Raw genomic sequence first — 23,369 nt, 5'->3', positions numbered from 1 at the left:
GCGGTCCTGTTCGGGAGAGCCTCGCGCTGATTCATCAGCGCGAAGTTTTCCGAGAGACGAGGATGATCGCAACTTGAAGAGGAAGACCCTCGCTGCTTCCAAAGCATGAAACTCCTGTACCTTTCTCCCTGGAGGGAGACCTTGACAGATCCCAAGAAACCCTCCTCAGCTACCTGGTTGTACTAAGAGACAATTGGGTGCCCGACACCGAAAGCCGAGCTAAGAAGAAAGACAAATTCATCGGAGTTCTCTCTTTCTGTCTCGGGCCTCTCGGAACAACCGAGGAGGAAAAAAGAACAGATGAGGAGAAAGAACACCCCTACCTGTTCTGCCAGTAAGACCAGCAGGAGCGGGGGACCGTGAGCAATAATCAACCGAAGGTGATCACTGCCACACGGGGGAAGAAGAGTGCTTGTGCCACGCCAGGCCGAACCAAGCCGATCACGCGAACGCGATACAGACTGGGTGGTAAGTGGGACTGGTAAGTGGGACTGGGAGGCAAGCGGGGCGAGCTGAGCCAAGCCAGTCTCGTGAACACGAACATGGGCTGGGCGGGACAAGTGAGACGAGTGAGCCAAACTCTTTCCAGGCTGAGGCCCTTCAAGAAGAAGGTTTAAATGGGAATTCTGTGCCTGCTATCCTGCATGCTCGAACCCTAAGGTTCAAGACACAAGGATGAAACCCGGCTAAGCAACCGAAGCAGCTGGCAGGCAGTATCAAGACACCTGGGCGTCTCGGCACCCAGGTGTCTCAGCACTTTCTCTTGTCCTGTGCCTCTCGCCAGGAGAGCGCTCGTGATTCATAGTATTTGAGCGACCTATGAGACTCCCAAAACTCGGGAGCACCTGCCTTCGGCTTCCTAAGAAATCTATAAGAGCCAGGTAAAGAACCAGTCTTAGACGCAGACTTCTATGACTGGCAATGAGGGCACGGCCCCCGAAACAAAAGACCCCAGAGAAGAATGCGAATCGGTTCTCGCCCGAGGGCAGAAAGAGCCAACGAGAGAAAAAAGCCTCTCAGGAAAGAGGCAGTCCCTTAGAAGTCTTGCACTTGAACTGCTCCTGAATTAGTTTGGGGAGAGTACTCTCCAGACCAGATCGGGATATTTGATATTCCACAGAATCTCGATTACTCGGAGCAGCTTGCGAACAAGCGCCCAAAGCAGCACCCATCTTAGAGGCGGAACCTCTAGAACTGGGAATCGGGTCGCAAACCAAGATCTGCGCACCCACAGCTCCTAAAACACAAAACCAGGGGAATGTGAATTGGTTCCTGAACCTGAAGTTGAGGAAATGCCGACGAGAGACCCACTGCCTCCTCAGAAGGAGGCAGTCCTTAGACGTCCAAAGGACATCATCTGGGAAGAAGCAGCCTTCCTCTCCCTCAGCCGACGGAGCCCTACCCGGTTTCCCGGGACCCCCTCAAACCTCGGGAGAGGAAGGGAAGAGGCAGCAAAAGACAAATTCGAAGATAAGCTGAAGAAGATGGCGGCTACCTCCACAGGGTGTTTTCCTTCACCTTCATTCAGACATCTACAGGATGGTGGACACAAAAAACATCGTAACCTCCAGGCCAGCTAGGCAGGATCACAACAGAAGCGGCCCAGGACACAACCACCATTAGAAGCAGCAGGCGCGATCAGGACAGCAGATGCAGGAGCTACAGAAGCGGTTCAAGGTCCAGCAACGGCCAGGAACATCACAGGAATGTCACCAGCAGCAACAGGAGCGATCAGGTCGGCTGTGGCAGGAGACCAGGAGGAAGTTAAGTGTACCTTAGTTTTACCAGACCACTGAGCTGATTAACAACTCTCCTAGGGCTGACCCGAAGGATTAGACTTATTTTATGTGGCTAAGAACCAATTGGTTACTTAGCAACAGGACCTACAGCTTATTGTGGAATCCGAACCACATTATAGCGAGAAATGAATTTCTGTCACCAGAAATAAATTCCTCTAACTCTTCATCAGCCGGCCGGGGAAATTGAACTCTGGCCCATCGAAAGACAGTCCGAAGCTCTACTGACTCACCCAATGAAGGGCTGAGACCAGGAGGAGCCATCCAGAAACTTATCGTTGAGTCAACAGGAGCAATAACACAGGAAGCACAGCAGGAGCAGATGGGACCACAGATACGCCAGAGGCAGTGCCAGAGCATACATGAAGGCCAGCAATGACAGCGATTGATCCACATCAGCAGGACACAGAGTTGGAATGACCCAGATGTGAACCTATGTCATTCCAACCAGGTACTATGGTCGATCCCAAAACAAACACTTTATGAATGTTGGGACTCCTTCCAGCAATGACATCCCAACTGAGATATCCAGCAAACTACTGCTGCGCCTATGATGCTCATTGTCAACCTGACAGAAAAAGCAAAGATGATTAGTAGAGGAAGACTCCTCTCGCTCCAAGGGGAACTACCCTAAGAAGTGAGAGGAGGCCCCTGAGAAGCAGTCGCCCGACTGCCAGCCGGCCCCTTCACGGTCTTCGCCCAATGAGCAAGCGAAGAGGGCGGAGAGATATCTCTCCCAAAGGAGAGAAGAAGAACCTACAGGGAGAGAGACAAGGAAGGAGAGGCTACCAAGGGCGCCAGAGAAGTGAAACTTACCAACGCCGCCCCACAACCTTCCCAGAAACTAACCCCCCCAACTCCTCCACAGCACAGGCGGCAAAGAACAACACTCAGCACAGGTAGATGGGAGTAGCCATGCCCTTCAAATCATAGGGCGTGAGCCCAAGAAGGGGAGCGAACTGTTACATCCCAGTCGGTGAAGGTGAGCAAAGTTATTACGTCCCAATCCAATACAGTATAGCCGAATGTACAAGGGAACAACTTCAGTATCTAATTTATGGGCTTACTGGGAGAGAAGCATTACCACTTGGTTGTGCCTCTCTAAAATACGCCCTTGGCCGTCAAGACACACAGGGGAAAGACAACCTACACAAGGCTATCACAAATCATGGGTTTGTATATTAACAAATATCAAACACATGCAATATATACACAAAAACACAGACACCGGGATAAATAAAGAGCTTAACGACAGTCAGGTAGAGGTCCGAAAACAGTTCTGCAAAGCATGACAGCTGAAAGCAAACTGGAATGTTTACATCCAAGCAGGCAGGTATTTCCACCTACCTGAAGGTAGTTACTGCCTAACCACCTTGTTCAAGAGTTTAATGGCCGTGTCCAGCTTCACCGTAAGTAATTCCTAATGTAAAGGACTGATGGTTTGTATATCGCGTCAAAACAAATGTTCACTTCGGTTAAGACGGTGTGAGCAGCAGCAGTCCGGCAGCCATTTGTCTTAGTCTCGGATGCAAACAACCCGCAGTTTTTAATCCTTCTTTCTACCAGTAGGACCTGGAAGGAGCTGATTTTCTCATACATTTTTAGAAGCTTGATGTACCAGCAATGATCATGGTATAAACCTTATTCCTGGGGAGTGTGCTGCAGCGTTTCTCTTGCTCCATCTGTTCGAAGTAGTTCTACAACGCTCGTCATCGTCTTGGCATGAGTCATGATCAAGAGTCTGAACATAATGTCTTAGCATACCTAAGCACTGCTCTGGAGTTCATTACAGGTAAGGGTCAACCAAAAGTGGGTCACTGGTTAAGCCCTTGGTGAAATCCAGCTCTTATGAAATGATTCTTTAAGTAAGGCCTTGCTAGTCTTGAAATTAAGCAACCGTCGAAATTTACGTGTCTTATGTCTTGGCATCTAGTATTCTACTGACTGTGTTAGCAGTTCTTATATCCCTTTGAAGTGTTACATTTGTAATATGCATTGGTGCTAAGATAGCCATTAAGGGAATCGGCCGCCTAAAAAACCCAAAAAATCTTCAAAAAATTTGATTTGCTGAAAAAAATTCTATGGCTTCGTATAGGGTTCAAGAATGTGTCCACAAAGTATTATGCTAAAATTTGCCTTATTTCTCTAGTTATGGCCTCAAATGTAACAATAACTATATACCCATAAAACACCAGTCACGCAAATGATTTAGTCTGGTATAGTTTTTGCGATATATGTTACGAAAACTTCCTTTGAAATGAAGTGTATAATGTCAATAATATCCTACTTGGCACCTTTTTAGTTATTCCTAGCCATGACAAAGCACGTGTCATGTCATGACGCCAACTGTAGCCGACAGTTGCCTATAAACTTCCAAGTTAGAAGGTTACGTTTTTCACGCTCGCTAGCCTTGACTGAACTCTGTATTTTCTGCGGTGTTTTTGTTTTTTCACCATGCCTAAAAGGTCCAAGAGTTCACTTCATGCTTCTACAATGTGGAAAAGCCAAGTGGATAAGTCCAAGCGAGAAGCAGAAGAAAGAATTCAAGAAATTAGTGCCATAGAGGGGAATGGAGCGATGGGGAGACAGAAAGCTGTCGCCCAGCAAATGACGCAGGCTGTGATCTCTGCTGACCAGAGACCAACCACATCCACCCCTAAACGTCTCCATTCGTTCATCACTACTAAAGGGCAAAGATATTTTAGAAGAAGAAAGCAGTAGCTCGGAGGCTGAGATTATAGACGATCCTGAAAATAAAATTATCATAATAAGTGAAGCAAGACTTGATGAATTACTTGAATCACGAATCCCTAATTGTGAATGTAAAGTAATTCCCAGGATCCATTTGGCAAGGGATGGATTCAAGACACTAATAAAAAAGTGTAGGCAACTATGATACCCTAGAGTAATACCTTGCAACAAGATCAGACGGGGGGGGGACCAGGAATGCAACCATCAGAAATGAAAAAAATTATCATTATCATATATAAATATTGAAATATATGACAGCGCAAAAAAACATTTTCATATATAATTTTATACAAATTGCGCTGTGAGCAAAACGGTTAAAGCTAACGGGTTATTTTTTTTTCTTTGTATTGTACACTAAATTGCGATGATTTTGGTATATAACAAATTGTAAAACGATCAAAGCTACACAGAGAAAATATTATCACAAAATGATGCATGAATTCGTAATGTGCAGATGTAAAAAAGTTTTTTCAAAAATTCACCATAAATCAAAATATTGTGCTAGAGACTTCCCGTTTGTTGAAAAATGAAGCTAATTGATTGAATATTACTAGACTGTAAGTGTTTTAGCTTACAATTGCAGTTTTCGACCATTTCGGTCGAGTTAAAGTTCACTGAAAGTCAAATTTTTTCTATTTATCGTGATTTATATGAAAATATTTCAAAACTGATAAAAGCTACAACCATCAGTTATTTTCTGTTTTATTCTACATGAAATTGCACACATTTTCATATATAAAAGTTTATGTAACGACTAATATAAAACGGTGCAAACATTTCGACAACGTGACGAAAGAATTTCTGAGATGTTCGGCCGAGTTACTGCACGGACGTAAGGAAAAAGTTTTTTTCAAAAATTCACCATAAATCGAAATATTGTGCTAGAGACTTCCAATTTATTGCAAAATGAAGGTAAATGATTGAATATTACTACAATAAAAGATTTTTAGCTTACAATTGCGTTTTTTTACCAATTCGGTCGAGTCAAAGTTGACCGAAGGTTGAAATTTTGGCAGTTATCGTGATTTATATGAAAATATTTCCAAACTGATAAAAGCTACAACCATGGATTGTTTTTTTCTGTATTTTACATGAAATTGCGCACATTTTCATATATAAAACTTTATGTAACGGCTAATACAAAACAGTGCAAAAATTACAACAAAATGACGAAAGAATTTCTGAAATTTTTGGGCGAGTTACCGCGCGGACGTAAGGAAAAAGTTTTTTTTCAAAAATTCACCATAAATCGAAATATTGTGCTAGAGACTTCCAATTTGTTGCAAAATGAAGGTAAATGATTGAATATCACTAGAATGTAAGAGCTTTAGCTTACAATTGCATTTTTCGACCATTTCGGTCAAGTCAAAGTTGACCGAAGGTTGAAATTTTTTGTAGTCGACGTACGGTACGTCCACTCGGCACCCAACAGACAATTTTAGTCGACGTATGATACATCCAATCGGCGTTTAAGTGTTAATAAAATGCCAGGGATTTTTAATATTTTGAGTTGCTGATTTTTGGTTATTTTTTTCTGTCATTTTGCTGGGAAAATTTCATAAAAAAGAAAAAAAATTCATATCTCAAAGAAGAATTGAAAAATAAAAAATCCCTGGCATTTTATTGAAGGTTCGTATGCATTTTATACGTGGTTCAAATCCCATTCCTTAAAAACTAAAAGCAAAGGAGAAGATGCATTTTGAAAATGGCCATTTTTGGCCGAAAAATGCTCTGGCGTCACAAAACCTAAGGTCATTGACCAAAATTTTTTCCCCCAGAAGTTCCACATAATGTCCTTAAACAAACCCCCTATATATCAAACAACCTGTCATTAAAAAAGTGGGAAATGATCCCCTTAACCATTTACATGTTAATAATTGAGTTTTAATGTGATTAGTTTATTGTTTAAAGCGAGTACTGTATTGATAGGCAGATTTAAAGGCTTATGTTCTTCATCATGCTTTTCATGTTTTAATGATGACCTATCATAATTTCAGGTGATTACCAAACTAAATTAGGAATACATTGTGTACCCGCTACTTCGCATTGCTAGTTGTCGTAAATTCTTCAGGACCACAAACAGTTAATGAGAGCCTCTTAAGTTTAGTATTGTGTTAATGTCTACTTGGGAATTTCTTGTGCATGTTTGTATCTTATTAATATACTGGTTACTTATGCTTTGTGTTTCCTTAGTCCCTGTAGTTTACGAGTAGTTTGGTATGTCTAGTAAAATATTTGGTAGTTCACAAGGAGGGCAGGACTTTTCAAAGCTTCCCATCAGCTTTGATAACCCTACCAAGGTAGAGAGCCAACCCATTCAGTTTGAAGATGTGCAACAAGGACTTTTACTGAGTAAAAGCAGATCAGGAAGCCTGCAATCTGCTGAACGGACTCCACAACCAGAGAGATGCCGCTTCTATGACACCAACAGCAAAAGATGGCCCCTTACCTTGGTAAACACCGACCAAGGAATGACCAAGGTACTCCCACATCTTCGCAGCCCTGCAAGAAAAACCCAGAGACTGGTGTTCTACGACTTCATGTGTCTTTCAACTTCATCGCTTCCACCTCTGGTAACACAGCCAGAGACTTCAGTGACTCTGGAGGGTATGGCTGAAACATTATTGGGGAGTTTGAGCTGGGAGGACAAAAGTCCTTGAACAGAAGCCTATATCCATCCCAAAGGTCTGATACTACCCAAGGCTCCACTCCCTGCTCCTGCCACTTGGCTCAATGGCTATGGAGAAAGGGAATTGCCTCCCTTAGTGACCCCCTCCCTTCCCAGCTGCAACTGGGGGGAGGAGGATGAAAAGGTTGGGAAGATTCCCTGGCCTTCTTTGAGGAAGAAGACTGGGCTACTTGTCTAGGCTTTGGAAGAACAGTTTTCTTTATCACAATGTTTTTTCTCCATCCTGGCATAAAATATGAAGATAAATACACGATCTAAAAAGCAAAACAAAAGTTAACAGACTACTCATCCAAATATTCACCAAAAACTTGCCAGTAGACAGTGAGCAAAGCATGTTTGTTCTATTCAGCAACCAAAGAAAAAGAATGATGATGATGTAGGGAGAGAGAGAGGGGTATTTCCCCGCTCACCGACCCCCCTCTCCATCAGTCAACAACCTTGTTACTAAGCTGAACAACTGCTCTAGTGCACACTGAAGGATACTCCAGCATAAAAGGCGTTGGTCTGTATTCTGATAAGAACAAGAGAGGGTTTAGCATAAAATAAAAGCTTACTTCCACTAGTTTAATAATTAAACACAGTTAAGTAGGTGCTGGTAAGCAATAAAAGCATGGATCACAAAGTTGTGAAATATGATTAAATGGTTAAGTACATTCAGTAATCCTTGAAAACTGGTCAAAAGCAAATTATAAAAATATAAAAAAAGACACTGCTTTTGGTACTTCAGCCACTGAACTGGAAGGAAAAACTGAAGATGGAACTGCGGAAATTCCACGAATATTAAAAACATTTACCTAAATATAAAAATACAAAAAATAAGGTACAGTATTTACCTGATAGGTTGGTTGATCACATTTTGAACATAGTTCAGAAATGGATCAAGCTTAAGAGCTTGTTCTAATCTTTGAATATGAACTGGTTTTGAAAACTCAACTTCTTCCATTTTGTGAACCTGAAAAACAATTACAGTACCCTGTACAGTATATTCTGAGTATTACATAACACAATATGGGCTTATTTTTATGAATGCAACATACAACTAATGAAATAGACCATTTTACTCAACAACTAGTTACGTATTATTATTCTGACTTCTAGAAATTTTCAGTAGTTTAAAATACTAACACTGCTACTAAAAGAATGCTATACAGTTTTGAAGTTAGGTCACACTTTTTAACTCTGTAAAAGGCCAATTTTATACAATACTTAAGTTTCATCTGATATATTTAAACCTTTCACCACTCATACAGTACCACTGGCTATGCAACAATTCACTCATTTTTCACTGTGCTTCAACTGCTGCAGCAATTAACACCAATCACTGTTTCTTCCTCTTGTAAATATTGCCATAATTTTCTTCTCTATCTACATGATGTTCAGTAAATACTCTTTAGTTGCACTGCTAAAGCCAATTCAAGGCAGGGAATATTGCTAAGGCTGTGATTTCACTGTTTTACTTTATACATTGTACTATACCTCAATTTTATTTTGTACATACAACACCCGTCAGATATATACTTAGCTATAGTCTCCGGCGTTCCGACAAATTTCAAAACTCGCGGCACCGCGCTGGGTAGGTCGTTGATCACCTTTTCCGCTTCGCTGGGTGGGCGGGAGTCTGGAACCATTCCGTTTTCTAATCGATTTTCTCTGTATCGCTGGTTCCGGCAACATCTGTTGTTCACTCCTGCTTTGATTTTCGTTTCTCGCTTGCTGAGGATCTGTTTTGGCCTGATTTTGGTGACGTATTGGATCTTTGGTTTGGCATACGCTATTGTGAACTGTTTTTTGGATTTGCTTTTTGGATTGTTCATTAAGATGTCTGATGTTAATGTTTAAGCCTGTGTTCGTGTGTGTGCTAGGCAAGAAGTGTAGGTAAGGTTGCAGCTTCAGTAGACCACTCACTGTATGTGAGGTGTGGAGGAATGTTTGTTCTTGGACAATAGGTGCAAAGGAGTGTGAGAGAAGTTGTCTGATCAAGAATGGAAGGTTTTGACTTCTTGTTGAAGAAGCTCGAAAAGGATAGAGTTAGGAAGGCTTCCTCCGAAGCTCGAGTAGATCTCGCTCTGCTGAGCACGAAGTAGAGATTAACACAGTAGACTCTCCTAATCCTTTGGTTTCAGCCCCTTCTCCCTTCATCGAACCTGTGGATTCGTCCTCTGAGATGGCTGCGATGAAGGCTGAACTCCTTCGGATGAAATCGCAACTGCGTGCGATGAAGGAAGGTAAGAGTGATAGTGATATGTGCAGTGTCCCCAGTGCAGTGGAGGGGGCGTCTGATCGGCTCCGCATTGCTCCTAGGCCTAGACCTCTTCCAAACTCCAGGACCAGTGGAGGAGGAATAACCGAAAGCCGCCAGGGAGGATGAAACATCCCCAACGATCAGGCGTCGCCGGCCAGATCCTGTAGTTGCGTCCCCGGGCTGCCTTGGATCGCCATAGGAAGGCATCCTGAAAAGTGTTTTCTTCGTCTGTAGCGTCGTCTCGGCCTTGATTGGAGTTCGGCTGGTCGCGCCCTCTGAAGAGATCTGGAAGGCTCCTAGAGTAGAGCTTTTGGACTCAGGCCTGAGCGCTGGAGATTCTCCTATAGTCAGGAAGAGAGCTCGTAGATCCCCCTCCTCCTCTCCTGCAGGAGTTAAGGATTCGACGAAGAAAATTTTGATCGGCCTCCAGGAGCAGTTATCAGCACTTGTTGGGTCTCTTGCAAAGGATACCTCGTCTCGTAGGAAGGATGATTTTCTTCCTGGTATTAAGAGTTCAGGAAGCTCTCTTCTTCGACTGTTAAACCTTCTCCTGCCAGCTTCCTTCTAGTAGCAAGTTTTCTTCTCGAGGCGCTCTTCGCCGAGCAGGCGCTCGTCTCCAGCAGGCGCACTTCTTCCAGGCGCTCATCATCGGAGGGAAGCGCCTCTCCTTCCAGGCGCACTTCGCCTCGCAGTACTTCTCCTTTGGACAGGCTCCGTCTTCTTCCAAGCTCCCTCCTTCCAGCAGACACCGCTCTCCTGCCAAGCGTCCTAACACAGACTCCCCTCTCCTGGAAAGCTCTCATCAATGGACAGGAGCCCCTCCTGTCAGGCGCCACGATCCGGTGTCAGGCGCTCTTTGTTGGACAGGAGTGCTTCTCCCATCAGGCTTTCGCTTCTCCTGATAGCGCTCCTCTTCTTTTAAGCCTTCCTCTCCGCCTGCTGCATTGGAGGAAGTATCAGAGGAGGAATCACCTGGGGCGCTGGGTTTCAGTTACAAGCGGTTGGCTTTTGTTCTGATTCAGGAGTTTGGAGATTCTCTTTGTCATGCTGCCCCTCCTTCTCTGGGATCTTTATGGGACAGCACCAAGTCAGTAAGACCCTCTTTGTTCGTCAAGATGCGCCCTACGATCTCTATGAGGAAAGCCTTTAAAGGAGTCGGAGAGTGTATGCAATCTAAGAAGGAAGCAAGCAAGACGGTTTTCTCTTTTCCTCCTTTGAAACTATTGGGAAAGTCAGGAATGTGGTATGAGACCAAGGAGCCTATGGGGTTGGGGCTCCCCACATCAGCAGACGCAGATTTTTCTAATCTGGTAGACTCCTCCAGGAGACTTTCTCTTTCATGTGGCGACTTGGGGAATAGTAAATGGACCATCTCCTCAAAGGGTCTTTTTAGAGTTGTGGAAGTGTTCAACTTTATGGATTGGTCTCTTGGAGCTTTGGCCAACAGGACTCGAGACCCCGAATTCCTGTGTATAGATGACTTTGTAAGTGTTTTGTCGTTTGGGCAAAGCTGTGAGGGACGGTTCTGCAGAAGTCGCTGCCTTATTCGGGGCTGGTATACTCAGAGGAGTCAGTAGCTCTTTCCTCACCAAATCCGTGTCTCCTCTTCAGAGGTCCTCTCTTCTGTTTGCTCCTCTTTCTCCCCACCTTTTTCCTCAAAATTTGGTAAAGGAGATTTCTCGCTCGTTATCAGAAAAGGCGACACAGGATCTTTTGGCCCAGTCATCGAAGAGGATCAGACCTGCTGTTCCTTTAGCCAGAAGGAGAGAGGCTCCCTTTCAGGAGCCCTTTAGAAAGTGGTCGCTGCGTCTAGATCCTCCTTCAGAAGCAAAAGACCCGAGAAAGAGGAAGGTCTTCTCGTCGATTAAAAGGACTAGAGTGAGGAGCAGTACTCCAGATGACAGTGGGTGCCAGACTGTTACAATTCGCGAAGTCTGGGACAGAGAGAGGCGGGCTGACTGGTCCCTCTCTATTCTAAGAGAAGAGCTACCTTATCCCCTTCAGGAAAGTCCTCCTTAACATCAACTCCCAGAGAGGAAAGGGGTTATCCGCCAGCTACAGGGGATCCCGTCAGAAGACCAGGCTCTTCTTCTAGCAGTGGAGCAAATGCTAGAAAAGGAAATATAGAACAGTTCAAGAGCTCCATTCCCCAGGGTTTTGTCGGCTTTTTCTGGTTCGAAATCCTCGGGGGTTGGAGACCGGTTCTGGATGTAAGCGCCCTGAATTTCTTCGTGATCAAGACGAAGTTCAAGATGGAAACTACCTCTTCAGTTCTTTCAGCTCTTCGTCCAGGGGATTGGATGGTCTCCCTGGACCTTCAGGACGCTTACTTCCACATTCCCATTCATCCCTCGTCAAGAAAATTCCTGAGGTTCGTGATTCAGGGAAAAGTTTATCAGTTCAGGGCCCTGTGCTTTGGACTTTCGACAGCCCCCCAAGTGTTCACGGGCATTTTAAGGAATGTACGCTGGCTACATTTAGAGGAGAGAGGATATCAATGTCTCAGCGATTGGCTGATCCGAGGTGCAATCGAAGGAAAGTTGTCTGGAGTATCGATCACCCTAAAATTGACAATGATCATGGACTATTAGTAAATCTACAGAAATCCCAGGTTGTTCACTTGCAGAGCATTACACCTGGGGATTCTGATGGATTCTCGGGATTTTCTAGCCTTTCCATCCCAGGAGAGAATAGATCGCTGCATAGAAAAGCTGACAGTCTTCCTAAGGAAAGAACATTGTTCAGCGAGGGAGTGGATGAGTCTGCTGGGGACCATTTCCTCGCTGGAACAGTTTGTCTCCTTGGGAAGACTTCATCTAAGACCACTTCAGTTCTACCTAAAGGAGAAATGGGACCAGAAGTCTCAGGACTTAGCAACTTCGTTCCTAATTTCAGACAAGGTAAAAGAGGATCTCAGCTGGTGGTTAGACCCTCAAAAATTAAGCAAAGGACTGTCTCTTCAGTTACCGAACCCTACCCTAGTGTTGTTCTCAGACGCCTTGGAGTCGGGATGAGGGCAACACTAGGGTCGAAAATATTGTCAGGCACCTGGGAAGGAGACCAGGTGAACTGGCACATCAGCAAGAAAGGAAGCTGACAGCGGTACATTTGGCTCTCATCAAGTTGGAGTTCTAGTCTCAGGACAGGTAGTTCAAGTGAACTCGGACAACACACTGCCCTGGCTTATATAGGAAACGGGGAGTAGCACATTCCTTCTCCTTTACGAGCAGCAAAAGCGTTGCTGCTATGGGCGAGGAGAGGAGGATCAGACTCCTCACCAGATTAGTGCAGGGAGAAAGATGTGAGGGCGATCTTCTCCAGCAGGAAAGATCAGGTCCTTCCCACAGAAGTGGACTCTCCATTCCAGAAGTCTGCGGAGCTGTGGAACTTCGCCTGTAGGGAAGGCGAATATCGACTGTTGCAACCCACTGGAATGCAAGACGGAAAACTACTGCTCTCCGATGTCGGACCGAGAGCAGTTGCAATGACGTTCTTCTCCTAGAATGGTTGGGAGTTGGGCCGGGTATGCTTTTCCCCATTCAAGATCTTGGGAGAAGTGGTAAGAGGAAGTTTGTCATTGGGCGTGAAACTGACCCTAGTAGCTCCGTTTTAGCCAGCTCAGATTGGTTCCACAGAGGTACTGGAATGGATAGTAGATTTTCCCAGATTGCTTCCACACAGGAACGATCTTCTCAAGCAACCCCACTTCAACAGATTCCACAAGAATCTCCGCTCAATCTAACTGCCTTCAGACTATGAAGGTCTGGTGGAAGCGAGGTTTTGCACAAAGCTGCGAAGGCTATTGCAAAAGAGCCAGAGATCCTCAACCTTACATCTGCACCAGTCAGTGGGAGGAGTCTTTAGAAGATGGTGCAGGACCTATAAGATATCCTCTTCCAGTACCTTTGTGACAAACATTGCTTGATTTCCTTATCTTCCTGAGGAACAATGCAACCTCGCTGTATCTACAATTGAGTTACGGTATGTTACATCATCAGTTTTCAGACACAGAGATCTGAATATCTCTGAAAATAAAAGACAGCTCACGATCTTATAAATGGAGTCTTTTTGAAACGTGAAATACATGACTTGAAACCTCCAGTTGGAATTTAGACATAGTCTTGAAATTCCTAATGTCTAGAAAATTCCGAACCTCCTCATCATGCTTCTTCAGGGATCTCTGGGAAGTCACTTTTCTCTTTGCCTCGCCTCAGCTAAAAAGGCAAGTAGAAATACAAGCCTGACAGTGAGTTGGTTTTAAGGAAGATTCGGCGATATGCTCCTTCAAACCATTCTTCTTGGCGAAGAATGAAAATCCTTCTAAACCGTGGCCAAGAACCTTTGAATTAAAAGGTCTTTCTTCAGTGACGGGACATGAGTTGGAGAGGACTCTATGCCCTGTCAGGGCATAAATTCACCATGGAAAGGAAAAAGAATTACGTGGGGATCGGTCGAAAGTCTTTGTGGTGCTCTGTCAGGGATCCTTCACGGCGATCTCAAGAATGCGCTTTCCTTTTTATTGGATGTCATCGAGAGCGCATATCTCGTGTGAGGATGAGCACTTCAAGCTCCTTAGAGTGAAAGCACACGAAGTGAGAGCCATTGCAACATCCTTGGCTTTTCACAAGACATTGTCTCTCCAGTCTATTATAGAGGCAACTTATTGGAGGTGTAACTCAGCGTTCGCATCGTACTTACGAGATATTAGAGTAACGTATGATAAGTGCTTCTCTCTAGGAGCATACGTATCTTCGGATTCGGTGCTGGGACAGGGAGCTGAATCCAATCCTATTTAGTTTAGTTAATTCAGTTGTTTTTAATGCTTGGTGATGTGTGTTTTTATGGTTGGTTGGAAGAGGGTGGTGGAGTTAAGCCCCCCTTTCAATTCTTATCACTAACAAGGTTAGGCTTGGTCAGGTGGTCAGGATTGGTTGTCATGTTCCTTGTTATCTTTTATGGACACCTAGCTCTGTCATATAAGAGAGGGATAGCCCCATTGATCTGATTCAGGTGTAGGCTCGGTCATGTAAATTAGGTCAGCCCCGCTTTTGACACGATCCGCTGCCAGGCTCTGCCTGCCATGTAGTGGGTCATCCCCATTGTACGATCAGGGCTGTCAGTCTAGAGTCACATCCTCATTGAAGCTCCTGAGGCAAGCAGACTCATAGACAGTATCCATGAAGTCTTCTGCCCAATCAGGTAAGAACCATTCCCATTTTTTAGTTATTAGCTGTCTCTTGCCCTCCTCCAAGGGTGCCAATCAGCTAAGTATATATCTGACAGGTAAGTTGCACGTACAAAAATGATATTTTAAGATAAAATAAAGTTTTGTACATGCCCACCCAACAGATATACGATAATAACCCGCCAGCCTCCCCTCAGGAGACAGGTGGAAGAAAATCTGATTGAAAAGCTGAGAATGGTTCCTATTCCCGCCACCCAGCAGCGGGTATGGTAGATCACCTGACCTACCTGTCTGCGTGTGCGCGGATTTTGAAATTCTGTCGGGAGCATTCGGAGACTAGCTAAAGTATATATCTGCCGGGTAAGTATGTACAAAACTTTATTTTATCATAAAAATATCATTTTATCAAACTCTCAAGGTCACTTCTGTGGTACTGTAATCAGGTTACGTCAGAGATTTAAACCCCAGTGAGTTTGATCTATCAAACCGAGTATCAAATAAGTGAAGAGATGATGGGTGATAAAACTGCAGAGTTGATTCAGACATCTGAGTTATATGATTGACCTAATATATAATTTGTCTAATGATTTTATATATACATACATATACACACACACACATATATATATATATATATATATATATATATATATATATATATATATATATATATATATATATATATATATATATATATATATATATATATATATATATATATATATATATATATATATATATATATTATATATTTGATCTGACAGAGGAAATATAGCTCCAAAATAGCAGAATGGTAAAAATTTGGAGGTTTGTTACAAAAAACTCAATAAAAATACAGGTTATGTCATTTTCAAGGCACCCAAAGGATTAACAATAAGGTTTTCTTACGATCTTCGACGATATTTTAGGTTATGAAAACTTTTGGCTTACGACTCGGCATCAGAACAGGAACCCCGTCGTAAACCAGGGACTGCCCGTCCCCAGTTATTGGAAATCTGCTTTCATGGGGCTTGTCGAGTGACAAAAATTAGCGATTTTCAGCACTGATATGCGCTGACTTCCACTTATCGGCGCCAATAATCGGGTACTGGCGCCGATAAGCGCCAAAAATTACCGGTTTTCAGCTATTGGCAATTTTCACTTATTGTCACGCCATCGGAATGGAACCCCCGCCGATAACTGGGAACTGCCTGTAAATATATATGTATATATATAAATTATATATACATCATCATCATACAATGTTAAATCAATCCAATCATATATATATATATATATATATATATATATATATATATATATATATATATATATATACAATACTTATCAAACAAAACTTTAGTCCATCACGATTGTTGAGTGGCCTAAATATATGGCCAAATTTGAAGGAACCAAAAGTGCAAGAAAAATTCTGTCAAATCATTAGGCCGCTTACTGAGAGTAGCTAAGGGGAGGAGCTTTATGGCTCGCTACAAAGAAAGCAGACAAGTAAGGTTCTGGCTGGCGATCTAGGTGCCAACGTGAATTTTTGCTCCACGCCCCGTCGGTTTTGGCCTACCCCTGGTCACATCCTGGGACCCTGTGACCTTACTATGGGGAAATTTAAGGATCTGAATGAACAGATCATAGCACAGATATGTGCATTAAAGGAATCAGGTCTTAAACGAAGGAAATCGCCGCTCAGGTGGGTGTGAGCGGCGATCTGTTAGACGCTGGGTTGCCAAGTTTCACCAGGGTGGAAGGGGCGATATACCGTCGCAAGTAAAACGCTCTGGGAGGCCTAAGAAGACTTCTAATCGAAGTATGACTATTTTAAAGCGTCAATTAGAGGTTAATCCACGCATGACATCAAGGAAATTGAAGGAATCCAACCCACAACTGCTTGGTGATGTTTCAGTTCGGATCGTCAATCGTCCGTATCAATGAACTTGGATACACAAGCCACCGTCCACAGAAGAAGCCAATTTTGACCAAGTTACAGAGGGATAAAAGAGTCAAATTTGCTCGGAAGTACAGCGCTTGGGATGAGTCTCAATGTCTAAGCCTGCTTTGGTCAGATGAATCGACTTTTACGGTCACTTGTAATAGAGGTCGTAATGTTTTTCGTGAGGTCCGAAGCGACCCTCTTGACCCTAGGTACCTCGAAGGGGACTGTCAAACACCCTGATTCTCTCATGGTTTGGGGGGAGCTTTTACTGGTCATGGTGTAGCCAAGCTTCATGTCTTTAAAAAGAATGAAAAAGTTAACCAGTATAATTATTTGGAGTTGATGTGTGACATTTTGCCTGATGCATTCGAGGATACGGGTGCCACATGTTTTCAGCAGGATGGCGCCAGGGCTCACACGGCTAAATCTGTCACCAGTGGCTTCAGGATTGCTAAGTTCCTTCATCAGTGATTGGCCTGGTAATAGCCCTGACATTAGCCCAATAGAAAACTTATGGGAGATCGTAAAGAGGATCTACAAGACAAAGATGTGTCGTCTGTTCCAAAGCTGGAGTCAGAAATCCGCACATCTTGGAACAACATACCAAGGAAATGCTTCATAATTTGGCCTTGTCTGTACCAAAACGACTGAAGGAGGTGATTAAACGTAAGGGTTGTCCTACTAAATATTAGTGAATACTAATAAAGGTAATTTAGACTTAGAATTGTGTTGTTATTAGCCTATTTGTAGTTTTGTTATGTTGACATGTTTTGAGTTGAGTGAGGGCGGACTAAAGTTTTGTTTAGTACTGTATATATATATATATATATATATATATATATATATATATATATATATATATATATATATATATATATATATATATATATATATATATATATATATATATATGAAAATATTAGAGTCTACTGGTCACTTTTTACAGTAGACACATGATACTTTTAGCCAAAACCTTTCTCAAATTATTTCTAGGCATTATGGAGCCGCTAAAATAATCTAATTTCAAAGAACTTTGAAAATTGGTTCTTTATTCATACCCTCTTGACGCCTGGGGTGGTATAAATATGATTGTCTCGGTGTTTCTGGAACTTACGTGGTTGCACCCAAAGACTTTTGGATATGCTTGAGAGTATCGAACGGGCAATACAAATCCTGAATTTTCAAAATACATGCCAGACGGAAGAAATTGAAGGCCTGAATAAAATGGCGAGAATCTATTCTGGAACCAGCATTACCATATTCACAAGGAGGTCACGTTACCGAACCTGGCTACGAGAAGGATAAAAGTCTATCGCCTCTCCCACATACATATACCTGTCGTATATTTTCAGATATATTTTTGTTAGAGCTGGAATAGACCCATCCTCACCATCGTTTTTAGACAAGTGGGTCAATTTCTTCTGTCTGGATATTTTTTGCCAGAGTTACAAGCATATCCACAAAAGCCACCAAGAATTCTTAGCACTTTTTTGATATGCTTGTAAAGTTAAGAGGGCATTTGGCTATTAGAATTACATATATATATATATATATATATATATATATATATATAATATATATATATATATATATATATATATATATTTTGTTATATATATATATATATATATATATATATATATATATATTATATATATATATATATATATATATATATATATATATATATATATATATATATATATATATATATATATATATATATATGTATGTATATATGTATGTATGTATGTATGTATGTATATATCATCATCATACAAATGTTAAATTAAATCAACCCAATCATATGATGCAGATATCTGTATTAACTCAGCCATTTCATTTCCCTTCATCTCTCCAATTCTATGGAAACTTGAATTTCAAGTCAATGGCCCCATGGGATTTTTCCATATGAATAGGGTTCATCTTCATATAACATGATAATTTGTTTACTGTAATACCCCGTGCATCAAGCTCAAGAATTCTCTCACAGCTGGACTCTAGGCAGGAAGGCTCTTCAGCCTGTCTTTCAGTGATCACTCGGATGAATACTATTTCCCTCTCTTCCATAGATGTGCAGAGTAAATATAAATACAATTTCTCATTCTTCAAGACCCAAAAAAGATCCCTATCAAGCTCAATTTAATGCAAGCAGTCCCTGGGTTACGATGGGGTCGGCTTATGACGTTCCGAGCTTACCATGCTCTTCAAATATATTCTTCAAAAATTATTTCCTGGGTTACAATGCATGTTTTGGGTTTACAATGCCGATGAAGCAGATCTGACAGAAGAAATATGGCTCCAAACAGGGCAGAATGGTCAAAATTTGGAGGTTTTTCGATGAAAAATTCAATAAAAATGCAGTTTACATCATTTACAAGACACCCTAATGATTAAAAGTAAGGTTTTCTTATGGTTTTTGATGATATTTTGGGTTAAGACGATTTTCGGCTTACGACGCAGCATCAGAACGGAACCCCCATCGTAAACCGGGGACTTGCGTGTACTGTATATATACAGTTTATCAATGATTAGCTTATATGTAAGTTTGGGTAGTACTTTCTATCCAACAAACAGTAGTATTTTACTTATTATATGATTTTGCTGGTTATTACAGTAATTACAACAATCCCCCATGGCAAAGTAGTCTAATCCCCTTCCATAACCCGTACTTCAGGTGAATGCACTGTACTGTACTGTACTAAGATTTGAAAGGTAATCACTTGCAGCTCGATGGTGACATTCTGTCCACCAAGATGGGACCATAATTATTGTTACTGTATATTGAAACAAACATATCTATATAACAATGATAATTAAGAATGCAGGGCCTGACATGCAAGTTTACTTATATAATTTTGATAATCATTAACAAAGCAGTCAAATAAGCAGTAATGCTTTTCAGTGTTTTGATACAATAAACGTCAATGTTTTGTTCACAACCATATACTGTATATTGGCATATTAAGCTAGTCTACTACTGCTTTTCATAAGGTTTTTAATCATTTTTTCCTAAGCTATGGGAACATTCCCTACAATAACACTGAGTTAGATAAGTTTTTAATTAATTAAGTACACAAGTCAATATATTTATGTTTTATTTGGCACTGACGATATTTGTTTCTTTTTCAAATGTGTAGAGATTTACTGAATACGCAAGTGATGGCTATCAATGGAAACCAGCCCAGGCTATACACTCCTCAGATAGAGAATAAAATCTAAATCACTGAAAGCAACAAGACTCCTTGAAACTTCAAGTATTAGTTCAAGAAAATCATCCAGACTTGCCACCTACAAAACTAATATAGTGTATTAAACAACAGCATATCTTCTATGAGGAAACATCCCTATAAACTGAAAAATATGGAAATTGATAAAAGCACTGTATCTACTATGAGAAAACCAGCATACTGCTTACAAAAATATCAGAGCTCTTCTACAAAGTCTGGATTTAAGTACTTATAGCAGCTGTCACTAAACCCATCAAAGGAACCTCACCAACCCTATCAATACCTGTCACATTTAAAAGACATTGTTACAAATCAATGACAAGCTCCATGACACACTATTCTGCCACCATATCACAACTCATACTCAACAAATGATAGCAATGTAGGCTACGCACATTATTACATAACACGAGATGGCTCCTCATTCCCATAAAAACCAATCTGGGCATCCTTGTGAATAGACTGAAAAGAATGCTGATAAGCATACGTATTAAGAATGGGAGACCACTGTCTTGGGGAATTACAGCAGATGGTGGGATATGTGGATGATTCACATCCAATTTCACCAGATACAGTACCTAGAGACCTAGGAGAAACTAACCCATCTCTATGTATAACTATGTAGTATATAAACATTGTGTGCATATTTACCAAAAATATATTCTGTGGTAACTTTTAACTTGAGAGGGGTGTAAGTGATAGGGCTACTGTGTTGAAATTAGGGTTCAAGACCTGTAATGTATTTATTACTATTTCTCATAATCTAATTATGTTATTCATTTGGGACTACTGTACATGCTGAACGAACTAGAATAAAACCTCCTACTGGTCTGCTTATTTCCCCTTTTAAAACTAGGCCTATACCTATAGTGCAGAATGTGCATTAAATCATGGAATTCTGCATTAAATCATGGAAAGTTGAGTTGGGATGTCTCCCTGTAAATATATGTAAACATTTTAGGCAAGATTAAGGGGTTTTTTTCAGGAGAGGGTCAATGCACCTCAACTGTTGCAATTTTGGCAGGTTTAGGGTACCTTTAAATGCAACCCGTAGCTGTAATTACCATCACTGCCAGATTTCCTGTAGCTTAAAGGCCAAAATTCTTGCATTTCATGTTACTTTAGAGCCTCAGTATATATAAAACTGAATAAACAGGCAAATGAGTTCACTTTATATCTACAATGAACCATTTCTCCTTTAACGATTTTATTTTTGTCATACTTCTCCTTTGGGCATTTTAGCCTGTACTGGATTTTTTCTCTTTAGTACCAGTTCCTGATACTGGAGCGTTCTGCTCCGTTCCTAAATACCTTCATATGCACAATACAAAAAGTACACTAAAATCTATTCCAAGTTTATGGTTACCAAGATCCTTAATGTATATCTGAATGGAATGTATAGAACAGATTATAGAATTTCGGCCAAAAACCCTAGCACTAGGAACTATGAGGTCATTTAGTGCTGAGAGGGAAATTACGAGTAGAAAGGTTTGGGAGGTGTAACAGGAGGAAAACCTCGCAGCCGCACTATGAAGCAATTGTTGATAGGGGGTCGACAGCCTAGCAAGACAGAAGAAAGAGAATATAAATGGAGGTACAGTAAAAGGAATGAAAGGGGTTGTAATGGTTGAAGGGGCACTGCAAAGAACCTTGAGTAATGTCTACAGCGCACTGACGGCACTATCCCCCTACAGGTAAATGTTTGAATGAGCATACCTGTGGGGCTGATACTTAGCCTAGCCCAGGGCTCATCGAAGTGGGGCTGGTAATAAAATAAAAATATACACTTTAGCCTAGTAGACCCCAACTAATTATCCTACAATAACCCTAATCTGGTTCATTTCACCCAAGTCAGGTTAAAGGTAGCTGCTCCAACGAACTGTAGCCTAGCAAATCCTATGATAGCCTAAGGTCCATTAAAATGTAGGAAACTTGCTTTTGGGATTGGCACTTGGCCTAGCATTGGTCATTGGTCTGAAAGCAGGCGACCCCGCCTAACCTTAAATTTGGACGTAATTAAGTATTCTACCCGGAAATGGGGTTGGGGTAGCTGTAACCTAACTTTCCTTCCAACCTAACTAATGCGGAACGATGAGCCCACATAATAATGATGACGGTGAGGTCGAAAGAACCACGAAGGTTAACATAGTCTCGGGCACCTCGAGACATTTTACTAATCCTCTGGAGTACATCTATCTGGTCAACCTTTATTACGTATGAATTTCAAGATCTGCATAATTAACGGCAAGTGAGACGGGTAATCACACTTGGATGCGCCAAAAGAAACTCGATAGGCAAAAGATCTCTGTAAATAAAGCTAAAAATAACCCTTCGACGAACCATTTCAAACCATTTTGCCTCTTTTGATTTCCGTAGAGCTCTTCCAGAACGGCCTATATCTCAAAAACAAGTCCTTTTTGGGGCAAACTTTTCCAGCCAGCACACAACGTCAAGGCGAACTTCGAGTAGGAAGAAAACGAGCCAGGAAAATCTTTATTCGCCATCATGTGCTGCGCCGCCATCATAGATCTACCTGAGTTATTGTTTTAGACAGCAGAGTGCTGTTCAGATTTGCAGTAGGGTAGGTCACACCAACATGGCTGACAATCTTACCCAAGTGAAGGACTAACGTCATACCTTTTCCTGTTCCCTCCTATCAAAAATAACAACGTGGCACTGAATGGAAGTTTGTAAATAAACGGCAAACATAAATTAAATCTTATAATATTACTGAAAATATATCAAGGGGTCGTCTGGGATGAAAATATGAAACCCATCACAAGAATGTGATGTGCACATTATATATATGTGTGTGTGTGTGTGTTTCCTTTGACAACGGGTGCTTCCAAAGAAAAAACCTCAATAATATTTTGACTGATGAACAGAAAAAGAATCCCTGTGCAGGAAACCTTTCCATCATCAGCCGTTTCCCAGACCCACATGTAAGGTTCACTGAAAAAGAAATTAAACCTTCTACACACAAACACACACACATATACTCACCTCACCATTTACCACTAACCACCAAGCACTCTCGCTTTCTGGAAATTAAGGTCTTTCTTCGCCTGCACCTCTTTCACGCCATCTATACTCCCTCCCAACACTTCCAAATTATACTCTAATCACCATTGGTACGTCCCTCGTGATCAGCTATCTCCAAACATTCTGATCAATTTGTGATCGTCTATGATAACTATTTTATTAACTCTTTTCATCTCTAAATTTCTCACCCTTCTAGTTCTTCTTATCAGATATAAACTGCACAAGTAGTTAATCTCAATGGCGTTAGCCTTTGCCTGTATCTTTCATTTTTATCTAAAACCTACACATAATGAAAGTTAGATCAATAATCCCTCCGTACATACCGACGTTTGTATTCCTCCAATCTTTTGTGCATTCCCTGGTACCTTTCTGTTTTACCTATTCTGTGACTTACCTCTTATCTCTTTCCGCATATACAACATGCTAATACTCTTGCACACACACACACACACACACACACACACGCGCGCGCTCGCCCTCGCACAAACACACATATACAAACAAACA

General features: G+C 41.7%; 1 pseudogene; it reads right to left on the bottom strand.

Annotated features, from left to right (window-relative positions):
* LOC136830918 (chromatin-remodeling ATPase INO80-like) overlaps nt 1-22,340 on the bottom strand; it is a 220,952-nt pseudogene extending 198,612 nt beyond the window's left edge.
* Between the last annotated feature and the right edge of the window lie 1,029 nt (nt 22,341-23,369).

Source organism: Macrobrachium rosenbergii, chromosome 47 (genome assembly GCF_040412425.1).
Source record: "Macrobrachium rosenbergii isolate ZJJX-2024 chromosome 47, ASM4041242v1, whole genome shotgun sequence".
Taxonomy (NCBI): domain Eukaryota; kingdom Metazoa; phylum Arthropoda; class Malacostraca; order Decapoda; family Palaemonidae; genus Macrobrachium; species Macrobrachium rosenbergii.
The sequence above is the reverse complement of the archived record's forward strand: the minus strand, read 5'-3'. Positions and strand labels throughout refer to the sequence as shown.